The 14,179-nt window shown below is 49.9% G+C and overlaps 4 non-coding genes across 4 annotated transcripts; 2 read left to right on the top strand and 2 right to left on the bottom strand.

Annotated features, from left to right (window-relative positions):
- Window positions 1–5,153: 5,153 nt before the first annotated feature.
- Window positions 5,154–5,225, bottom strand: TRNAD-GUC (transfer RNA aspartic acid (anticodon GUC)). Its single transcript has one exon. It is a non-coding gene; the product is annotated as a tRNA-Asp (tRNA).
- Window positions 5,226–5,392: 167 nt separating this feature from the next.
- Window positions 5,393–5,464, bottom strand: TRNAD-GUC (transfer RNA aspartic acid (anticodon GUC)). The gene has a single exon. It is a non-coding gene; the product is annotated as a tRNA-Asp (tRNA).
- Window positions 5,465–10,950: 5,486 nt separating this feature from the next.
- TRNAD-GUC (transfer RNA aspartic acid (anticodon GUC)) lies at window positions 10,951–11,022 on the top strand. The gene has a single exon. It is a non-coding gene; the product is annotated as a tRNA-Asp (tRNA).
- A 647-nt stretch (window positions 11,023–11,669) lies between these two features.
- Window positions 11,670–11,741, top strand: TRNAD-GUC (transfer RNA aspartic acid (anticodon GUC)). Its single transcript has one exon. It is a non-coding gene; the product is annotated as a tRNA-Asp (tRNA).
- Window positions 11,742–14,179: the final 2,438 nt, after the last annotated feature.

Raw genomic sequence — 14,179 nt, 5'->3', positions numbered from 1 at the left:
ACTAACGAGGACTTTTTTTTTGTTTTTTTCTTTATTGCCTGCTTAGACATTAACACACAAAAAAAAAACAAATCCATATACACAGTGCACCCACATCACATCAGGTGGGATGGTCGCTAAAATTTCTTGAGGCACACCAGCTCATCAAGGATGCTAACCCAGTCTGGGGTTTCGCTTTGTGCACGATACACTTCTCGTAATAGTGACATACTTTCAATGAAGTTCTCTCGCGCAGAGCACACATTCACATCAGCATGACGTACAGCCATTCTTGTTTTCCACAAACTGTGGAGACCCAGCAACATGAACATGTCGAACGGTGGCCCGTCATCGCTTTCAACTGGAAGGAACCGAATTCCATAGGGGTTTATGGTGAGTTCTTTTTTAAGAGGGCGCTGCAAGATGTCCCAGTGAAAGACAGCGTCCCAACACTCAATGAAGGCGTGTTCAATTGTTTCAGGCTTTTTACACAGCCGGCAATCGGTAGTCCAGGGTACGAATATTCCTTTCTGTTCTAGCCATACTTTAACGGGGAGGGTGTTCGTGTGTAGGTGGAAAAAGAAAGTTTTCGCAGCAGGTCTTACAGGCATCCTTTTGACTCGTTTCAGCACATCTTTTCCTGGGCCTCCACAGTAAACACTCCTATACAGTGGGATAGGTAACATACTGTCAACTAAATCTGCGTACAGTTTCTTTCTTCTCACTGAGCACAAGTACTCCAGCGAAAACCGTGCGCAGAGTATTCTAAAAGATGCAACGACATCACGATAGTACCCAGTCGCTCTAGTGATAGCACTAGATGTGGACACAACAAATTCAGGCAGTTCTGTTGCCATTTTCGCCTGAATGACCGTACGGAGGAAAACATTTCTTTCATCTCGCAGGAAGATGAACCGCGATACGATCTGTCTAATGAACAAGTGTGAGAGCCCAAGGCCCCCATTTCGAACTGTGCGAAAAAGATTTGTTCGACTGGATCGCTCCCAAGTGGAGTTCCAGATGAAGGTAGCAAACACTCGATGCATTTTTTGAACGTTTACACGGGACATGAACATTACTTGCAGTATGTACCAAACTTTGGCAATTAAAAATATATTGCAAGCTGAAGCACGTGCAAACACTGACAATCCCCGGCCCTGCCATCCTTTTATCTTTTCTTTCATTGATTCTATTTGGCCGGTCCACAACTGTGTCGAGTCCCGATAGTGCTCAAGGGGCACTCCTAGATACAGTGGAGGCACTGTAGTCCACTGCATACCGGCGAATTTTGTGGGTGTCGCGTCCCAGCTTCCATGCCATATCCCAACACTTTTTTCGAAGTTTATCTGGGCACCAGTGTACCTACAAAAGGATCTTGCAAGGCGGACAGCCTCGACCACGCTTTCCCTGTCTTCACAAAAGACGGCGACGTCATCTGCATAAGCTAGCATTTTAACTTCTGCGGCGTGCAGCCTAAAACCACGAATGTTTTCATTCCGTATGACTGCCATACAAAAGGGTTCGAGGTACAGGGCAAAAAGCAAGGGAGACAAGGGACAGCCTTGCCGTACAGACGAGCGGAGTGGCACCCGCGAACTAAGACACTTATTAACTATAAGCTGCATGTAACAGTCTTCATAAGCCATTTTAACGCCATCTACAATGACGCTCCCAACATTACAGTACTGCAGTATAGCGAAAAGCACCTCATGTGACACCCGGTCGAACGCCTTCGCAAGGTCTAGCTGCAACATGGCCACCCGACCCCCAAGGGCATCGCAACATTCAAGCACATTCCTTGCAATGTGGGTGTTCGTGAAAATGGTGCGGCCTTTAATGCCACACGTCTGGTGTGGCCCTACAAGCTGCTGAATCACGCTTTGAAATCGTCGAGCCAGTACTTTCATAAATATTTTGTAATCTGTGTTGGTCAGACTTATCGGTCTGTATGAACTTACTGAAAGGAGCTTTTCCCGTTCATCGGTTTTCGGAATTAATACTATGTGCGAAGTCTGGAATGAGGGTGGTACTTTTTTAAATTCATACGCCTCTGAGAGTAGTCGGTGCAATATACACGCAAACTCCTGACTGAATGCCTTGTAAAAAGCGGCGCCTAGGCCGTCCGGCCCTGGCGATTTGCCTGGTGGCAGTTCTTCTATCGCCCTTTCAATCTCGGACACAGCTATTGGTCTCTCAAGACTTTCTCTAACGTCGTCATCCAACCTTGGCATCTCGCTCATGAATTCACTCTCGAAGGCCAGTCCAGAAGGAGTCACATTGCCGAACAATTCGCGATAGTGTTCCACAAAAGCTTTCTCAATCGACGAAGCGTCTGACGTCACCTCGTTTTGAAGACGTATCTGTTGGATCTCATTTCTTGACGCGTGACGCTTTTCATCGCTCATTGCCCGTTTGTTTGGTATCTCACCCATCCATAGGCGTTCGCTTCTAGCGCGTATAACTGCTGCTTTGTATCGCTCGGCGTCGATAACTTCAAGCTCGTGTCTTACTTTCTTTACGTTTTCAGCTAATAGATCGTGACCCGCATTTTGTGCGCTTGACAGATATTCTAGCTGTCTTTGCAGCTCTCTTTGTTTCTGTAATTTATCGTGCTGAAGGCTGCTTCCTCTTTCTATTGCAATGAACTTAACTTGAATCTTAAATTCCTCCCATGTGGCAGTAAAATATTCACCCTCATTTGTCATCAACTCTGTTATCTTTTCCTTAACTCTGCGCACAAATGGTTCATCATCAAGCAGCTTTTCGTTGAATTTCCACATGTTCCAGTTGAATCGTGTTCTTTTAACTTTTTCCCCAATCGAGAAGCTTACCAGGCTATGGTCCGTGAACGATTGCGGTGCGACGTTATAACTATTACAAAGGGTGATCAAGTCGTCAGAAACATACACTCTGTCCAGCCTTGCTCGGCTATTTCGCTGAATGTGCGTGTACTGCGGAATCATACCATCAGTGAGGACTAGGCCAACATCTTCTAAGTTGTGGTCTTCAATTAGTCTGCTCAAAAGGAGAGCACTTTTATCGCGAACCCTTTCCCTTTTTAGTCGGTCTTCCGGAGAACACACACAGTTAAAATCACCAAGTAATATGACAAAGCGATCACATTTTAGATATTGCTCGATACATTCAAAAAACAAAAATCGATCATTCACATTGTTTGGCGCATAAAGGCATACGAGCCGCCACAAATCGTGAGAAAAAGAAAAATCTACAATAAGCAAGCGGCCAGTTTCAGAAACAGTTACACTTTCTTCAATAATACCAGCACTCTTCCGTATTAACAACGCACATCAGCCTGATGTGCCATTCGCATGGCACACGCACACATTGTAATGCGCCGTGAAAGGCGTCACCATGCGATCGGTCTGCTCTTGGGTTTCGACCTTAGTTTCTTGTAAGGCAACTACATCGAGTTCCTTCTCCATACACAAGCGGCTAAGTTGATACTGCCTCCTTCGCGCTCCAAGGCCACGGACATTTAACGTGGCAACTCTCAGTGCTCTCTCTAGTTTCACCGCCATTTATCTGCAAAAGCAAGCCGATCGCACGGTGTCGCTGAAGAACAAGCGATCCAGACACACTGTAGAAAAATTTGCATGCATAACTTTTGCACTGAAAACCTCTCGATCCACACGCGTACCTTTAGAGCGTACGCGAAGCCCGATTCCAAAAAGGACGCCATCTCTTCACGACGTTAGTCCGGGCGCCCCAGTAGGCGCCGAGTCCTACTTAGGCGGTTTTGCCGCCGGCCGTCTGTCCGGCGGGATGTTTGGCTTCGGGCGCACGGGCACACGACGACCCGCCTGCGCTTTTGGCGGCGGCTCGTCTTTGGCCCCGTTGTCAAGGTTGCCGTCCAGGCTGCCGTCCAGGTTGCCGGTCGAGTCCCTCGCTCTTTTCATAGCCACATTGCTTGCACTCGATTCTTCGACGTCCATCAAGGGAGTTGCCGGTCCGTGCTCCGTGGCGGCCTCCTCGGCAGTGGCGGATTTTGCGGCCGATTCTTCTTTGGCTCCTTCGTCGCATGGCCTTTGCACTGCATCTTTCGGGCTCGTAGGCAGCACATTTACCACCTTCGTGGCTTTAGCAGCCGGCACATAAGGTGTTGCAACTATGTCCGCCGGTGGTACTAGCACGCGGGAAGCCTCATCAACGTCAGCCTCATCCATTAACAGGTCAGCCACGTCCTCTCGAAGCGCAGGTCCTGCGACGGATGCGTAAGTCTTAACACATTCCGTATCCTGGTGGCCGTAGCGACGGCATACTGCACATTTCGGGACGCGGCAGTCACGTCGGACATGTCCGGTGTTTCGGCACTTCAGGCAAAGGGGTGCTCTGCCCGGTACCACAACTAGGGTCTGCTCACCAGCTACACGAAGTTGATGGGGCAGGTCTTCTACGGTCATACCCGTCTTCAGAACCAGGGACACCGCCCGTGTCGACGATGCTTTATCTTGAACTCCTTGAACACGCCACTTTTCATGGAAAACGTCCGTGACCTTTCCGAACGGTAACAGGGCTGTCCGTATATCCTCGTCCGACACGTTATGAAGCATCCAATGCAACTTCAGCCGCACGGCCTGATTGGCAGGATCAACGACAATGCACCGATGTTCATTCACCTTGAGGTTCTTGGCGCTTGAAAGCTTTTTCACGCCTTCGTCGCTCTTGAAAGTAACCGCCCAAACGTGGCTCATCTGATACGCCCCTAGGGCGATGACATCGGCAAGTAGGCCTAAGCTAGCCAACGCATCTCGGAAATGTTCCACACGATACGGCCTGGCACGCACATCCGCATGCAGAAAAACTGTATTTAAAACTATCCGACCTGTCGGCAATTGAGGCAGCAAAACTTGGTATTCCGGGTCTTCTGAGGCAAAACTCCTGGTACCGCGGCCCTGCTGGGCCGCTGAAGCCGCTCCTACGGAGCTCATGATCGGCACGTCCGCTCGCTAGCGCGGCAAAAAGCCGAATCCACTATACTAACGAGGACACATGCGAGGTGCCTGCTAAAGCAGTATACACACGATTTGAAAAAAAAATCGCAAAAGCGTTGACGCAATCTTTCGCACAAGTGGGAAAAAACAGAGACAGGTACTGTGGAGGAGTGTCGAGTGCATCGTCGCGTGCGCCTACAAAGAATAAAGAAAAAAGAAACACTCCCCGTCGGGGAATCGAACCCCGGTCTCCCGCGTGACAGGCGGGGATACTGGCCACTATACTAACGAGGAGACATGCGAGGTGCCTGCTAAAGCAGTATATACACGATTTGAAAAAAGTATCGCAAAGGCGTTGACGCAATCTTGCGCACAAGTGGGAAAAAATAGAGACAGGTACTGTGGAGGAGTGTCGAATGCATCGTCGCGTGCGCCTACAAAGAAGAAGGAAAAAAGAAGCACTCCCCGTCGGGGAATCGAACCCCGGTCTCCCGCGTGACAGGCGGGGATACTGGCCACTATACTAACGAGGAGACATGCGAGGTGCCTGCTAAAGCAGTATATACACGATTTGAAAAAAAAAATCGCAAAGGCGTTGACGCAATCTTGCGCACAAGTGGGAAAAAATAGAGACAGGTACTGTGGAGGAGTGTCGAGTGCGCCGTCGCGTGCGCCTACAAAGAAGAAGGAAAAAAGAAACACTCCCCGTCGGGGAATCGAACCCCGGTCTCCCGCGTGACAGGCGGGCATACTGGCCACTATACTTTTTTTTTTCTTTATTGCCTGTTTGCAGCACAAACCAAGAACACATTCAAATGCTAAAACATGTCAACCACACTTTGGCTAACATTATATATTAAAATCGCTTCAGCTTGATCAGTTCATGAAGAATAGCCACCCACTCGGGAGGCTCACTCTGGGCACGATATATTTCCCGAATATACGCGACACTTTCGATGAAGTTTATTCTCGCCGGACGGGTATCGACATCCGAGTGTCGCACTGCCATTCTCGTTTTCCACAGACTGTGGAGGCCAAGGAGCGCTAGCGGCAGAAAGCCGCTAGCGCGGCTTTCTGCCGCGCTAGCGAGCGGACGTGCCGATCATGAGCTCCGTAGGAGCGGCTTCAGCGGCCCAGCAGGGCCGCGGTACCAGGAGTTTTGCCTCAGAAGACCCGGAATACCAAGTTTTGCTGCCTCAATTGCCGACAGGTCGGATAGTTTTAAATACAGTTTTTCTGCATGCGGATGTGCGTGCCAGGCCGTATCGTGTGGAACATTTCCGAGATGCGTTGGCTAGCTTAGGCCTACTTGCCGATGTCATCGCCCTAGGGGCGTATCAGATGAGCCACGTTTGGGCGGTTACTTTCAAGAGCGACGAAGGCGTGAAAAAGCTTTCAAGCGCCAAGAACCTCAAGGTGAATGAACATCGGTGCATTGTCGTTGATCCTGCCAATCAGGCCGTGCGGCTGAAGTTGCATTGGATGCTTCATAACGTGTCGGACGAGGATATACGGACAGCCCTGTTACCGTTCGGAAAGGTCACGGACGTTTTCCATGAAAAGTGGCGTGTTCAAGGAGTTCAAGATAAAGCATCGTCGACACGGGCGGTGTCCCTGGTTCTGAAGACGGGTATGACCGTAGAAGACCTGCCCCATCAACTTCGTGTAGCTGGTGAGCAGACCCTAGTTGTGGTACCGGGCAGAGCACCCCTTTGCCTGAAGTGCCGAAACACCGGACATGTCCGACGTGACTGCCGCGTCCCGAAATGTGCAGTATGCCGTCGCTACGGCCACCAGGATACGGAATGTGTTAAGACTTACGCATCCGTCGCAGGACCTGCGCTTCGAGAGGACGTGGCTGACCTGTTAATGGATGAGGCTGACGTTGATGAGGCTTCCCGCGTGCTAGTACCACCGGCGGACATAGTTGCAACACCTTATGTGCCGGCTGCTAAAGCCACGAAGGTGGTAAATGTGCTGCCTACGAGCCCGAAAGATGCAGTGCAAAGGCCATGCGACGAAGGAGCCAAAGAAGAATCGGCCGCAAAATCCGCCACTGCCGAGGAGGCCGCCACGGAGCACGGACCGGCAACTCCCTTGATGGACGTCGAAGAATCGAGTGCAAGCAATGTGGCTATGAAAAGAGCGAGGGACTCGACCGGCAACCTGGACGGCAGCCTGGACGGCAACCTTGACAACGGGGCCAAAGACGAGCCGCCGCCAAAAGCGCAGGCGGGTCGTCGTGTGCCCGTGCGCCCGAAGCCAAACATCCCGCCGGACAGACGGCCGGCGGCAAAACCGCCTAAGTAGGACTCGGCGCCTACTGGGGCGCCCGGACTAACGTCGTGAAGAGATGGCGTCCTTTTTGGAATCGGGCTTCGCGTACGCTCTAAAGGTACGCGTGTGGATCGAGCGGTTTTCAGTGCAAAAGTTATGCATGCAAATTTTTCTACAGTGTGTCTGGATCGCTTGTTCTTCAGCGACACCGTGCGATCGGCTTGCTTTTGCAGATAAATGGCGGTGAAACTAGAGAGAGCACTGAGAGTTGCCACGTTAAATGTCCGTGGCCTTGGAGCGCGAAGGAGGCAGTATCAACTTAGCCGCTTGTGTATGGAGAAGGAACTCGATGTAGTTGCCTTACAAGAAACTAAGGTCGAAACCCAAGAGCAGACCGATCGCATGGTGACGCCTTTCACGGCGCATTACAATGTGTGCGTGTGCCATGCGAATGGCACATCAGGCGGATGTGCGTTGTTAATACGGAAGAGTGCTGGTATTATTGAAGAAAGTGTAACTGTTTCTGAAACTGGCCGCTTGCTTATTGTAGATTTTTCTTTTGCTCACGATTTGTGGCGGCTCGTATGCGTTTATGCGCCAAACAATGTGAATGATCGATTTTTGTTTTTTGAATGTATCGAGCAATATCTAAAATGTGATCGCTTTGTCATATTACTTGGTGATTTTAACTGTGTGTGTTCTCCGGAAGACCGACTAAAAAAGGAAAGGGTTCGCGATAAAAGTGCTCTCCTTTTGAGCAGACTAATTGAAGACCACAACTTAGAAGATGTGGGCCTAGTCCTCACTGATGGTATGATTCCGCAGTACACGCACATTCAGCGAAATAGCCGAGCAAGGCTGGACAGAGTGTATGTTTCTGACGACTTGATCACCCTTTGTAATAGTTATAACGTCGCACCGCAATCGTTCACGGACCATAGCCTGGTAAGCTTCTCGATTGGGGAAAAAGTTAAAAGAACACGATTCAACTGGAACACGTGGAAATTCAACGAAAAGCTGCTTGATGATGAACCATTTGTGCGCAGAGTTAAGGAAAAGATAACAGAGTTGATGACAAATGAGAGTGAATATTTTACTGCCACATGGGAGGAATTTAAGATTCAAGTTAAGTTCATTGCAATAGAAAGAGGAAGCAGCCTTCAGCACGATAAATTACAGAAACAAAGAGAGCTGCAAAGACAGCTAGAATATCTGTCAAGCGCACAAAATGCGGGTCACGATCTATTAGCTGAAAACGTAAAGAAAGTAAGACACGAGCTTGAAGTTATCGACGCCGAGCGATACAAAGCAGCAGTTATACGCGCTAGAAGCGAACGCCTATGGATGGGTGAGATACCAAACAAACGGGCAATGAGCGATGAAAAGCGTCACGCGTCAAGAAATGAGATCCAACAGATACGTCTTCAAAACGAGGTGACGTCAGACGCTTCGTCGATTGAGAAAGCTTTTGTGGAACACTATCGCGAATTGTTCGGCAATGTGACTCCTTCTGGACTGGCCTTCGAGAGTGAATTCATGAGCGAGATGCCAAGGTTGGATGACGACGTTAGAGAAAGTCTTGAGAGACCAATAGCTGTGTCCGAGATTGAAAGGGCGATAGAAGAACTGCCACCAGGCAAATCGCCAGGGCCGGACGGCCTAGGCGCCGCTTTTTACAAGGCATTCAGTCAGGAGTTTGCGCGTATATTGCACCGACTACTCTCAGAGGCGTATGAATTTAAAAAAGTACCACCCTCATTCCAGACTTCGCACATAGTATTAATTCCGAAAACCGATGAACGGGAAAAGCTCCTTTCAGTAAGTTCATACAGACCGATAAGTCTGACCAACACAGATTACAAAATATTTATGAAAGTACTGGCTCGACGATTTCAAAGCGTGATTCAGCAGCTTGTAGGGCCACACCAGACGTGTGGCATTAAAGGCCGCACCATTTTCACGAACACCCACATTGCAAGGAATGTGCTTGAATGTTGCGATGCCCTTGGGGGTCGGGTGGCCATGTTGCAGCTAGACCTTGCGAAGGCGTTCGACCGGGTGTCACATGAGGTGCTTTTCGCTATACTGCAGTACTGTAATGTTGGGAGCGTCATTGTAGATGGCGTTAAAATGGCTTATGAAGACTGTTACATGCAGCTTATAGTTAATAAGTGTCTTAGTTCGCGGGTGCCACTCCGCTCGTCTGTACGGCAAGGCTGTCCCTTGTCTCCCTTGCTTTTTGCCCTGTACCTCGAACCCTTTTGTATGGCAGTCATACGGAATGAAAACATTCGTGGTTTTAGGCTGCACGCCGCAGAAGTTAAAATGCTAGCTTATGCAGATGACGTCGCCGTCTTTTGTGAAGACAGGGAAAGCGTGGTCGAGGCTGTCCGCCTTGCAAGATCCTTTTGTAGGTACACTGGTGCCCAGATAAACTTCGAAAAAAGTGTTGGGATATGGCATGGAAGCTGGGACGCGACACCCACAAAATTCGCCGGTATGCAGTGGACTACAGTGCCTCCACTGTATCTAGGAGTGCCCCTTGAGCACTATCGGGACTCGACACAGTTGTGGACCGGCCAAATAGAATCAATGAAAGAAAAGATAAAAGGATGGCAGGGCCGGGGATTGTCAGTGTTTGCACGTGCTTCAGCTTGCAATATATTTTTAATTGCCAAAGTTTGGTACATACTGCAAGTAATGTTCATGTCCCGTGTAAACGTTCAAAAAATGCATCGAGTGTTTGCTACCTTCATCTGGAACTCCACTTGGGAGCGATCCAGTCGAACAAATCTTTTTCGCACAGTTCGAAATGGGGGCCTTGGGCTCTCACACTTGTTCATTAGACAGATCGTATCGCGGTTCATCTTCCTGCGAGATGAAAGAAATGTTTTCCTCCGTACGGTCATTCAGGCGAAAATGGCAACAGAACTGCCTGAATTTGTTGTGTCCACATCTAGTGCTATCACTAGAGCGACTGGGCACTATCGTGAAGTCGTTGCATCTTTTAGAATACTCTGTGCACGTTTTTCGCTGGAGTACTTGTGCTCAGTGAGAAGAAAGAAACTGTACGCAGATTTAGTTGACAGTATGTTACCTATCCCACTGTATAGGAGTGTTTACTGTGGAGGCCCAGGAAAAGATGTGCTGAAACGAGTCAAAAGGATGCCTGTAAGACCTGCTGCGAAAACTTTCTTTTTCCACCTACACACGAACACCCTCCCCGTTAAAGTATGGCTAGAACAGAAAGGAATATTCGTACCCTGGACTACCGATTGCCGGCTGTGTAAAAAGCCTGAAACAATTGAACACGCCTTCATTGAGTGTTGGGACGCTGTCTTTCACTGGGACATCTTGCAGCGCACTCTTAAAAAAGAACTCCCCATAAACCCCTATGGAATTCGGTTCCTTCCAGTTGAAAGCGATGACGGGCCACCGTTCGACATGTTCATGTTGCTGGGTCTCCACAGTTTGTGGAAAACAAGAATGGCTGTACGTCATGCTGATGTGAATGTGTGCTCTGCGCGAGAGAACTTCATTGAAAGTATGTCACTATTACGAGAAGTGTATCGTGCACAAAGCGAAACCCCAGACTGGGTTAGCATCCTTGATGAGCTGGTGTGCCTCAAGAAATTTTAGCGACCATCCCACCTGATGTGATGTGGGTGCACTGTGTATATGGATTTGTTTTTTTTTTGTGTTAATGTCTAAGCAGGCAATAAAGAAAAAAACAAAAAAAAAGTCCTCGTTAGTATAGTGGCCAGTATCCCCGCCTGTCACGCGGGAGACCGGGGTTCGATTCCCCGACGGGGAGTGTTTCTTTTTTCCTTCTTCTTTGTAGGCGCACGCGACGGCGCACTCGACACTCCTCCACAGTAGCTGTCTCTATTTTTTCCCACTTGTGCGCAAGGTTGCGTCAACGCTTTTCCCATCTTTTTTTTTCAAATCGTGTATATACTGCTTTAGCTCGCACCTCGCATGTCTCCTCGTAAGTATAGTGGCCAGTATCCCCGCCTGTCACGCGGGTGACCGGGGTTCGATTCCCCGACGGGGAGTGTTTCTTTATTCCTTCCTTGTAGGCGCACGCGACGGTGCACTCGACACTCCTCCACAGTAGCTGTCTCTACTTTTTCCCACTTGTGCGCAAGAATGCGTCAACGGTTTTGCGATTTCTTTTTTCACATCGTGTATATACTGCTTTAGCTGGCACCTCGCATGTCTCCTCGTTAGTATAGTGGCCAGTATCCCCGCCTGTCACGCGGGAGACCGGGGCTCGATTCCCCGACGGGGAGTGTTTCTTTTTTCCTTCTTCTTTGTAGGCGCACGCGACGGTGCACTCGACACTCCTCCACAGTAGCTGTCTCTACTTTTTCCCGCTTGTGCGCAAGATTGCGTCAACGCTTTTGAGATTTTTTTTTTTCAAATCGTGTATATACTGCTTTAGCTGGCACCTCGCATGTCTCCTCGTTAGTATAGTGGCCAGTATCCCCGCCTGTCACGCGGGAGACCGGGGTTCGATTCCCCGACGGGGAGTGTTTCTTTTTTCCTTCTTCTTTGTAGGCGCACGCGACGGCGCACTCGACACTCCTCCACAGTAGCTGTCTCTATTTTTTCCCACTTGTGCGCAAGGTTGCGTCAACGCTTTTCCGATCTTTTTTTTTTCAAATCGTGTATATACTGCTTTAGCTGGCACCTCGCATGTCTCCTCGTTAGTATAGTGGCCAGTCATTCTGCTTCCGGCAGCCGAGCTGAGCGGTCAGCAGAATCATGGGCTCCAGTGGAGCAGCGACAGCGGCCACTTCTGGCCGCGGAACCAGGCTAAACGACGATAAGGATTATGCCTTTATTTTGCCGCAACTGCCTAAAGGTCAAGTAGTGATTAATACCGTCTTTTTGCACGGTGATGTACGTGCGAGACCGTACAAGGTGGAAGATTTCAGGGACGCCCTTCTGTCGACGGGCCTGCTGCCTAATGTGGTATGCATAGGGGCGTACCAGATCAACCACGTCTGGACAGTGACCTTCAACGATGCGACTGCCACAAGAAGAATGCTGGACCTTAAGGAACTTCAAGTTAAGGGACGACGATGCGTCATCGTTGACCCGCAGGATCAGCAGGTGAAGCTAAGGCTTCACTGGCTGCTGTACGGCGTTACCGACGAGGACGTTCGGACGGCATTCGCGGCGTTCGGCAAGGTGGAGGAGGTGAGCCGGAAGCGATGGCGCGTCGAAGGCATGGCAACGAAGACCTCAACCACCAGGACCGTCATTCTCAAATTGAAAAGCGGCATGAAAGTGGAGGACCTGCCACATCAGATACGCGTCGGCGGAGAGTTGGCCTTGGTCGTCGTGCCCGGTCGAGCGATGCAGTGCCTGCGCTGCCACGGCTCGGGACACGTCCGCCGTGAGTGCAGAGTCCCCCGATGTATCTTATGTAGACGTTTCGGCCACGTCGACGATGACTGCGTAAGATCTTATGCCACCGTAACAGGTCCAGTAGCTAGTGACGTTGCGGCAGAGCACGTCATGGACGTGGCCGAAGCGGAGGACGCTTCTAAAGGAACGCTAGACAAGGTCTCGACAACGACAGCCAGTGGGACGACGCCTTTGGGCGTGGTCAGCAAGGTGGCTGATACTGCCGTGAAGCCGAGTGGGATGCTGCAGGTCGCGACCGCTGAGGTCCAGTCTACGCGGAGCAGTAGTGAGGACCCGCCCGACAACGATGCGACGGCAATGCAGCAGGAGGAGGCCGTCCTCGACTGCGACCGGACTTCGACTCTTGGAGCGCCAGTCAAGCGCCCCCATGACCAGACTAAGGACCGCAACGACGGTGCGACCGGCACCAGCGAAGGGCCGCCGACAAAGACACCTCTTGGGAGGCGCGCGAGCTTGAAACCAAAGCCGAACGTCCCACCTGAGAGAAAGCCTGCGGACAAAGTGGCGCCCACAAACAACGCCGGGAAGCCGGGAGGTCCCGGAGGCGGCTAGCCGAGGGCTGGTCGTGAACGGTAAGCACCATGCTCCGTGCCTACTTTTTTCTTCAGCTCAACATGGCACAGATACCCTCCCTTAATATTGCCACTTTAAACGTGAGAGGGTTGGCGGCTAGTCGTAGGCGAAGTCAGGTGCTACGGTTGGTCACTGACCACGATATAGACGTACTAGCCGTCCAGGAGACTAAGGTTGACGGGGAGGAGGAGACCGGGAGCATGGTGCGCCGTTTCACGACCAGGTATTTTGCGGTGGTAAGCCATGCCTTAGGCACCGCTGGGGGGTGCATTCTCTTTGTGAAGAAACTGCCTGGACTGCACATTCAAAGTATTTTTTCTTGTCAGTCTGGAAGGCTTGTTTTTTGTGATATTATTTTGTGTGATGTTCAGTTCCGCGTCATATGTGTATATGCGCCGAATTCAGTAGACGAGCGCGCCCTTTTCTTTTCGAACCTTTCGCAGTATGTTCGATGTGATAAGCGCTTTATACTGCTAGGAGACTTTAATTGTGTAATGAGCGCTAGAGATAGAGCCCATAATGCTGGTGTGCGGGACAGAAGCAGTGAAATCTTATCAAAACTAATTAGTGAAAATGAACTCGAAGACGTTTTTGAGTGTCTGGAAGGGGGGCGTGATGTGACTTTTACACGTTTTCAGGGCAGTAGCCATGCGCGGTTGGACCGAATCTACATTTCGCTGGATACAATTCCAAGATGCCACGGTTATTGTGTAGTACCCATATCGTTCTCAGATCATTGTCTCGTAAAATGTAATGTCGGTATAGGGAAAAGCAAACATGCGTTTAATTGGGAGATCTGGAAAATGAATGCGTTGTTAATAAATGATGAATCTTTCGTAAAGGGAGTACAGGATGCTGTTAATGAAATACGCGAAGATGCAGCTGAAACAATAGCAGAAAAGTGGGAATGTTTTAAACAAAAGGTTAAAATGAAAGCCATAGAAAGGTCAAGTTGTCTTAAA

This window comes from Dermacentor variabilis, chromosome 4, assembly GCF_050947875.1.
Source record: "Dermacentor variabilis isolate Ectoservices chromosome 4, ASM5094787v1, whole genome shotgun sequence".
Lineage (NCBI taxonomy): Eukaryota > Metazoa > Arthropoda > Arachnida > Ixodida > Ixodidae > Dermacentor > Dermacentor variabilis.
This window is presented reverse-complemented; position numbering and strand designations above follow the sequence as displayed.